The following is a 9,744-nucleotide window of genomic DNA, read 5'->3' on the forward strand; positions in this document are numbered from 1 at the left end:
CCTCACGCATGGCGGAACCTGGCAGGTACGTAGCCTGGTGCGGTCCCCGGGGGGGGGGGGGGGGTATCCGACCACGCCGGCGCTTCTGCGCATGCGCGAGATCACGCCGGCCCTTTGGTGCATGCGGAACTCGCGCAGTCCCTTCGGCGCCAGTTGGAGCAGCGCCAGTCCCTCCTGCGTCCACCTAGCCCCCTGGATGTGCAGAGAATTCCGTACTTTTGGCGGCTGTTGAGGCCGGGGTGGTTGGCGCCGGTTCTCCCGCCGGCGCGGGGACTTAGTTGCCGAAAAGGAGAATCCCACCCATTAGCTGTCACCCCTTTATCTTTCCCAAGGCATCCTGGTAAATTCTGGATACAGTTACACCTCGGCAAGTGCACGGTCAATTCCAGCCCCACAGACCCCCGAATCCCAACACAAGTGAATTAACCAATAGTTTGTGTAAAGTGTCTGAGATATTTGGCCCTTGACTATTTGGGTTTCTATTTTCTCAAAAGCCCTAAATAACGCCAGCCTCGGAGCTCCGTCCCAGGACCCTTTCTCCCCCCCGGGTGGGGCTAGTATCGGGGCCCGGGGAATCACGGCGACGCGGAGTTAGCGAACCAAGAGTCACGGTGGCTGACGCGCATGATGACGTCATCCGCGCATGCACGGGATGGACGGCTCCAATCAGCGCATGCGCGGATGATGTCACCACACAGACGCGTCAAACCCGCGCATGCGCGGGCCGGCATGCCCCTCAGCCGCCCCGCAGACTGATCCTGCGGGGCGGCGGAAGAACAAATAGTGCGCGGGTATCGGACCCGCTGACCGCGATCGGTGCCCACTGATCGCAGGCCCATGCCACCCTTGGCATGGCCGTGGTGCGGCCGTGCCAATCGGTGCCATGGTTGTCCGGGACGGGCACTTTGCGGCCGTTTTCACGAACGCTGAAAGCAGGTGTGATCGCGGCCGTGAAAACGGCCGTAAACTCCGCGGTATTCGGCCCATCGGCCTGCGGAGAATCGCTGTTTGCCGTAAAAAACGACGAGCAGCGATTCGTGTCAGGGGGCGGCCGGAGGGGTGGGGAGAATAGCGGGAGGCCGTGAAAATTGTCGGGAAGGCCCTCCCGCTATTCTCCGGCTCGTCGTGGGCAGCGGGGAATCGCGCCCACATCGGGTTCTGTTCCAGGACTCGGTTCCCCTCTGCGTTCTGGCAGCTTCCCACCTATTTCCAGTCACCCAAGCCAGTAGTCTCCCTCCTTATCTTGTTCCGCCCTCCCTCTTTCTTCTTCTCTCTCTCTCTTCCTCTCTCACTTACTCTTTCTTTTCTCCCATTTCCTTGTTCCTCTCTCCTCATTTCCATCTCCATTTCTTTTTGCTTTTGCTGCAGTTCCATTTCTTTCCGTTCTTGGTATATTTTCACCTGTTTCATTTGGAACTGGATTTTAGCCAATTCTGCTGATTGTTCTCCTGACCGACACTGTATTTTGTGCCTTTCCTTCAAATTTAAACGTGGAGCAACCACTTCAAGTACCACCGCCTTCTTAGCTTTAGCTGCTACAACTATTCTTAATTCCCCGGCCAATTCGACTAGAAGGTCTTTGCGGAGCCCTGTAAATAAACCAGAGTGAAGTCTGTCACCTGAAGCAATGCAGCTTCCAGAGCCCTACAGTTAGATCACTACAAATCTGTTGTCTCTTTTTAATTTACGCTGTAACCCAAATTTACCAAATAACGTTCCACCAATCCCGGACGAGCCCCCAATTAATGTTATGCCACCCTGGGCGAGTGCACGGTCGAGTCCAGCCCCACAGACCCCAGAGTCCCAACACAAGCGAATGAAACAATAATTTGTATAAGGTTTCTGAGATCTTTAGCCATTGACTGCTCCAATGACTGACACCCACCAAATCTGTAAGTGCAACACAACAACCACATAGATAAGACATGCAATAATTACAATAGAATAATGACCAGCTAATCTACTATTCTCCCCTTTTACCATCCCACCCTCTACCCAGACACACACAGAGGGAGGGGGATGGGTAAAAATAATAACAGGATTAAGATGAAATGCTTCGGGTGTTGAATTCGGCTGTCCTCCAGGGAGCAGAGTATTTGTAACCACTGGATGGATTGCCAACAAGGATCTTCTGGCGTTGGCATTCAGTCAGAACCCCCAGGCTATAGGATTTCCTCTGGGGGAGTCACTTTAACTTTTATTACCCGAGGCCTTCACCCAAAAGAACAGCCCCAGGCTTGTGTAGTTCCTATTTGTTTCCAACTCTACCAGAATGACCAACAGCATTCTGAGATAAGATCAGAGTTCCCACATGAGAGTTTAAAAGGGTTTTTAAACAACTGACCCTGCCTTCAGCTGGTCGCTTGTCTGGATTTCCTTAAGATTTTCTTCCTCTTCCCTCAAACCATTGAGAATTGTCTCAGGCTGAGTTTTACTCTTGCTTGGTTTCCAAACTCACTGGAATGTCCGCCAGCTTTACCGAGGAGGAAACAGAGTCTCCAATCAGGTGTCTGAGAGAGGTTCACCCTTTCAGGGACAGAGGAACTCAAAGAGCCTCTTTCCACTCTGAGTTCAAAACAAAACGGAAATCTGGAACACAGACTCACTGGGGAAGGAACATCCCAGACGGTCAGCACCAATCAGCATGAAATGGAGAAATGAAATGAAATGAAGATCGCTTATTGTCACGAGTAGGCTTCAATGAAGTTACTGTGAAAAGCCCCTAGTCGCCACATTCCGGCACCTGTTCGGGGAGGCTGGTACGGGAATCGAACCGTGCTGCTGGCCTGCGTTGGTTTGTTTTAAAAGCCAGCGATTTAGCCCAGTGTGCTAAACCCGCCCCTATTATTGAACAGCATTGATTATTTGCTAAGTCTCAGCAATCTGAAACAGCTCATTGGCCGTCAGCCCAGTCTATCAGGAGGTGTCATCACTGATGTCAGACCAAACAGCACCTCCTACTGGAGAGTCCCTTTTTTTTTTCAAATTAAAGGTGAAGTCCATCTTAAAGGTATAGGTGGATTTTTGTCCATGTACAAAAATAGAAATAGCAGAATAACAGAAATTAAAAGGAAAAACAAGGGACAAACAAGGATCAACCGGAGGCTCCTTACAATACTTTCTGAGGACGTTGTACAAACCGCCATTACCCATCCGGATGGTTTGTTGCCAGTCCAAGTGGAGTCGTTGTAACCAGGGACAGCCAGATAGGCGAGCTTTTGATTACACTGACTGTCGGACCCCGCAGGAGGGACAGGACTATTACCGTTTGCCAGCCATCTCCAACAACACCATTTGCTGGAATAAATACCACATCTGTTCGGTAAACTGGACCCAGTCTCCCAGGCCTGTGTCAAAGGCCTCTAGCCTTCTGAAAAGTGGCATTTTAAAAGTCTCACGGACCTCGGCCCTGTGCTGGGGAATTCCAGTGTATACTATCCAGGATCAATGCTGTTGTTTTCCTCATCGCTCAAGAGGCCCAAGAAGGTAAATCCAAAATAAGTTTCATTTGACAAAAGGTAAAGGCCACAACGTAGCTCCCAGCTGCAAGGCCCCAAACACGACTGTTGATCTCGGCCGTCTCACTCCAGGCCGGCTTTTATGAGGCATTTCTTTCGAGCCCCAGGATTCAAAGGTGACTTTCAAAAGGGAATGAATACTTGATGGAGAGAATGTGGCAAGGCTGTGGGGCAAGAGCAGGGGGGGGAGAAGGACCAATCAGATCGCGTTCTCAAAGAGCCAACATAGGGCTGAATGGCCTCTTTCTGTGCTCTATCGTTCTGCGATTCTAAAATTATATACATAACAAAAGAACACGAGGACATTATTGGTCGGCCCACAGATTCCTTCCCGGGGAGAAGTTTTAAAACAAGCACATCGTTCGCCCCAGAGACTGAATGTTACTCGTCAGCTCTGAGAAGCAGCATTATGAAAATATTTGGTGATCTAAGACTTAATTACAGTATTAAAATCTAGTTCATCTAATTAAAAAGGTATTCAGATAGTAATGGCTTTTCATTATGTGCTCATTATGTACAGGAATAAATAATTAGAGGGCTCGCAAAGTCAAAATGAGCAGGAATGTTATTGTAACAGGTGAGATGCACTTTCCATTGGGGGAGTGCAATGAAAATTCACCAATCTAACTCACGGATGAGGAGCAGGGTGGGATAGCAGGATTGTCCACTGAGGAAAGACTGAATAGGCTGGGTATTTATTCTTTACTGGACTCGGCAGGTAGATGCAGGAAGGATGTCTCTCTCCTCCCCTCCCCGGGGAGTCCAGAACCATGGGACACAGTCTCATAATAAGGGGCAGGCCATTCAGGACTGAGATGAGGAGGAATTTCTTCAGTCAGAGCGTGGTGGAGAATCTGTGGGGTTCTCTGCCCCCGAGGACTGTGGAGACTCAATCGCTGAGTACGTTCAAGACTGAGATCGGGAGATTTCTACATATTAAAAACGTCCAGGGGTAAAGTGCAGGAAAATGGTGTTGAGTTAGATTAACTGTGATCTCACTAATTGGTGCAGAAGGCTCAATGAGCTGAATGGCCTATTCTTGCTCCTATTTCTTTTATTCCTCTGTGTAACCTCATTAACAGGAGAGGTCAACACAAACCATCCAGCTCCAAATTCCTGACAGTAATGACTAACCCTCACCACCTTCAGCTACCATTTGTCCAGTTAAATGTTTTTGCTCCAATGTGAATTAGGAAGAGAAGTTCATTGGATTGGATTGGATTGGATTTGTTTATTGTCACGTGTACCGAGGTACAGTGAAAAGTATTTTTCTGCAAGCAGCTCAACAGATCATTCAGTACATGGAAGAAAAGGGAATTAAACAAAATTCAAGAGAATACATAATAGGGCAACACAAGATATACAATGTATATCTTCATTCATTCACTTGAACCTTCTCCGCTATTCAATTGGACAGGGCTGATCTGTATCTGAACTCCATCCACCCACCTTTACTTCATTTCCTTTGATACCTCGAACAAATAACGTTATTGGCTTTTGGGGGGCAAGTGTCTGATTGTCACACATTTTGTGTGAAAATTGGCTCCTGCCCATCACCCCTAAATGACCTTGTTGTACATTTTACAGACCTTGGAGCTATGCAGCGATGACACTAGTTACTGTGTGCGTAACAGGTTTCAATGTTTTAAAACATCTGCTCTATGTTTTCGCTCTTCTTAAAGATTTGTTTCTTTTCCTCGGAGTCTACATCCAGACATAGACAATCAAGCAGGCGAGCATCAATAGTAAACACAGTCACAGAATCAAAGCCAGAACAACTGAATACGACAAACCTGGCTCCAATTTTAAGGTTCTGTGCCTTTGTTCTGGACTCTCCCCCCCCCCCCCCCCCCCCCCCCCACCCCAGAAGAAATAGTTTCTCTCTCTCTACCCAATCAAACCCTTCAATCATCTTAAACACCTGAATCTTCCAGATTCCAGGAAACACAGGTCCAGTCTATGTCACCAGTCCTTGTAATGAAATGCTTTAAGCCCCAGGTATCATTAATTTAAACATGGCATATTTGGTTAATGTCTAGCTGCTCTAAGAAGCCCATGTACTGAACAGTTAAATAGCTAATTGGTTAGAGCAGTGGTCAGATAAGAGTTAACCACATTGCTGTTTCACTGGAGTCACATGTAGGCCAGACCAGGTAGGAATGGCAGGTTTCCTTCCCTAAAGGACATTAGAGAACCGGCTGGGTTTTAACTTCATGGTCAGTCTTGTAACCCTCGTGAGAGTCTGGTTCCCCGTGACCTCAGAAGCATAAGGGCCTTCCTGTGAAATGGGCGGGGTTTTCCCTTAACAAGGGATCCCAACCTGACAGAAAAGCCCTGATCTGGATGTGGGTCAGGGCGGGAGACCTTTCAGGGAGTGGAGATGTACGTTGTAGTCTATCGTTAATTAAAACTTCTGTTGCTTTCATCATTGCTTCCATGTTGTCTGGATCTGACAGTCAACGTCACACCAGCTTTTTCATTGCCGTTTCTAAAATGGCCCTGGTGGGATTTGAACTGATGCTTTCTGCATTATTATCCTGCATCGGAACAAATACATCACTGTGTCCATGTGAAGATTCAGATTGAAATGGACCAGCGACACAGCAGCTCCTCCATCCCCAAACACATCCCTGTCACACTGACAGGTGTGAGGGCAAAGTATTGAGAGTCCTTCTGAGCAAATTTAATTTCATCTGTTATTAAAAACATCTCAGCCCCTCCACAAGGAATCAGAGAGATACAAACAGCCTGATCAAACTACTGAAGGTGTTTTATACAGTGACTGAGCATTCAGCCTATATAACCCAGGCAAGGTAAAAGTTTAAATTTTGACATGGATACATGTGGGAGTTTGACACAGAGCAAAAGCTCCCTCTATTATTTTTTTAACTTATCCAATTAAGGGCCAATTTAGCATGGCCAATCCACCTAACCTGCACATCTTTGGGTTGTGGGGGTGAGACCCATGTAGACACGGGGAGAATGTGCAAACTCCACACAGACAGTGACCCAGAGCCGGGATTGAACCCGAATCCTCGGCGCCGTGAGGCAGCAATGCTAACCACTGCGCCACAGTGCCGCCCCAAAGCTCTCGACATTGTTCCCAGCACGGGGTTAGATACAGAGTTAAGATCCCTCCACACTGTCCCCATCAAACACTCCCAGGACAGGTACAGCACGGGGTATGATACAGAGTAAAGCTCCATCTACACTGTCCCCATCAAACACTCCCAGGACAGGTACAGCACGGGGATAGATACAGAGTAAAGCTCCACATCTCCTGTCCCCATCAAACACTCCCAGGACAGGTACAGCACGGGGTCTGATACAGAGTAAAGTTCCCTCTACACTGTCCCCATCATACACTCCCAGGCCAGGTACAGCACGGGGTTAGATACAGAGTAAAGCTCCCTCTACATTGTCCCCATCAAACACCCCCAGGACAGGTACAGCACGGGGTTAGATACAGAGTAAAGCTCCCTCTACACTGTCCCCATCAAACACTCCCAGGACAGGTACAGCACAGGGTTAGATACAGAGTAATGCTCCCTCTACACTGTCTCCATCAAACACTCCCAAGACAGGTACAGCACGGGGCTAGATACAGAGTAAAGCTCCTTCTACACTGTCCCCATCAAACACTCCCAGGACAGGTACAGCACGGGGTTAGATACAGAGTAAAGCTCCCTCTACACTGTCCCCATCAAACACTCCCAGGACAGGTACAGCACGGGGTTAGATACAGAGTAAAGCTCCCTCTACACTGTCCCCATCAAACACTCCCAGGACAGGTACAGCACGGGGTTAGATACAGAGTAAAGCTCCCTCTACACTGTCCCCATCAAACACTCCCAGGACAGGCACAGCACGGGGTTAGATACAGAGTAAAGCTCCCTCTACACTGTCTCCATCAAACACTCCCAGGACAATTACAGCATGGGGTTAGATACAGAGTAAAGCTCCCTCTACACTGTCCCCATCAAACACTCCCAGGACAGGTACAGCACGGGGTTAGATACAGAGTAAAGCTCCCTCTACACTGTCCCCATCAAACACTCCCAGGACAGGTACAGCACGGGGTTAGATACAGAGTAAAGCTCCCTCTACACTGTCCCCATCAAACACTCCCAGGACACTTACAGCATGGGGTTAGATACAGAGTAAAGCTCCCTCTACACTGTCCCCATCAAACACTCCCAGGACAGGTACAGTACGGGGTTAGATACAGAGTAAAGCTCCCTCTACACTTTCCCCATCAAACACTCCCAGGACAGGTACAGCACGGGGTTAGATACAGAGTAAAGCTCCCTCTACACTGTCCCCATCAAACACTCCCAGGACAGGTACAGCACGAGGTTAGATACAGAGTAAAGCTCCCTCCACACTGTCCCCATCAAACACTCCCAGGACAGGTACAGCACGGGGTTAGATACAGAGTAAAGCTCCCGCTACACTGTCCCCATCAAACACTCCCAGGACAGGTACAGCACGGGGTTAGATACAGAGTAAAGCTCCCTCTACACTGTCCCCATCAAACGCTTCAATGGAAAGAAAAGTGGGATGAAAAGAACGTTGATTGAAAGAGTTGCGCTCACTGTTTGTGATGTGTCTTTCTCTGAATAGTTTAAATGCCTTTAGGCTGCAATGGATTGTTTTTGCGAAGTCCCTGAAATAATTGACCAGTTGTGATTAAGGAGTCTCTAAGATGTTCTAGATCAGCACAGCGTGGGCACGTCTGCCATGAACTTCAATCAGGAAAACTGGCAGCTGATTCTGTAGCATTGGTTAAACTAGTTATCATCCCTAGTTCCTGACATAAGTCTCCTGTAGTCCTATTTAGTTAACTGATTATCACAGTAATAATTACACCTTGAATAGTTGATGGTGAAAGAGCACAGGGAATAGTGGAAAAGTGTTTAAGTTTAACAAGATGTTAACATGTAGCAGCAGGTTCAACGGTTCTGAGGGTGAAAAAGAACGGAATCCTGAGAGAGAGACTTATATCTATCTGAGAGAGCACACCTCAGGGAGAGAGAGAGAGATACGTATGAAAGATGAAGGTTGAGATGTAACAGTGAATCAGTATTCAACATGAGGAGGACCACAGTTAAAGGAGTGTTTGCAGTTTTGGTCTCCACACTAACAAAGAACAAAGAACAATACAGCACAGGAACAGAGGGTCAGTACTGAGGGAGTGCTGCACTGTCAGAGGGTCAGTGCTGAGGGAGTGCTGCACTGTCAGAGGGTCAGTACTGAGGGAGTGCCGCACTGTCAGAGGGTCAGTACTGAGGGAGTGCTGCACTGTCAGAGGGTCAGTACTGAGGGGGTGCTGCACTGTCAGAGGGTCAGTACTGAGGGAGTGCTGCACTGTCAGAGGGTCAGTGCTGAGGGAGTGCCGCACTGTCAGAGGGTCAGTGCTGAGGGAGTGCCGCACTGTCAGAGGGTCAGTACTGATGGAGCTCCGCACTGTCAGAGGGTCAGTACTGAGGGAGTGCTGCACTCTCAGAGGGTCAGTACTGAGGGAGTGCTGCACTGTCAGAGGGTCAGTGCTGAGGGAGTGCTGCACTGTCAGAGGGTCAGTACTGAGGGAGTGCTGCACTGTCAGAGGGTCAGTACTGAGGGAGTGCTGCACTGTCAGAGGGTCAGTACTGAGGGAGTGCTGCACTGTCAGAGGGTCAGTACTGAGGGGGTGCTGCACTGTCAGAGGGTCAGTACTGAGGGAGTGCTGCACTGTCAGAGGGTCAGTGCTGAGGGAGTGCCGCACTGTCAGAGGGTCAGTGCTGAGGGAGTGCCGCACTGTCAGAGGGTCAGTACTGAGGGAGCTCCGCACTGTCAGAGGGTCAGTACTGAGGGAGTGCTGCACTGTCAGAGGGTCAGTACTGAGGGAGTGCTGCACTGTCAGAGGGTCAGTGCTGAGGGAGTGCTGCACTGTCAGAGGGTCAGTACTGAGGGAGTGCTGCACTGTCAGAGGGTCAGTACTGAGGGAGTGCTGCACTGTCAGAGGGTCAGTACTGAGGGAGTGCTGCACTGTCAGAGGGTCAGTACTGAGGGAGTGCTGCACTGTCAGAGGGTCAGTGCTGAGGGAGTGCTGCACTGTCAGAGGGTCAGTACTGAGGGAGTGCTGCACTGTCAGAGGGTCAGTAATGAGGGAGTGCCGCACTGTCAGAGGGTCAGTACTGAGGGAGTGCTGCACTGTCAGAGGGTCAGTACTGAGGGGGTGCTGCAC

The sequence above is a fragment of the Scyliorhinus canicula genome, chromosome 18 (genome assembly GCF_902713615.1).
Source record: "Scyliorhinus canicula chromosome 18, sScyCan1.1, whole genome shotgun sequence".
Classification (NCBI taxonomy): domain Eukaryota; kingdom Metazoa; phylum Chordata; class Chondrichthyes; order Carcharhiniformes; family Scyliorhinidae; genus Scyliorhinus; species Scyliorhinus canicula.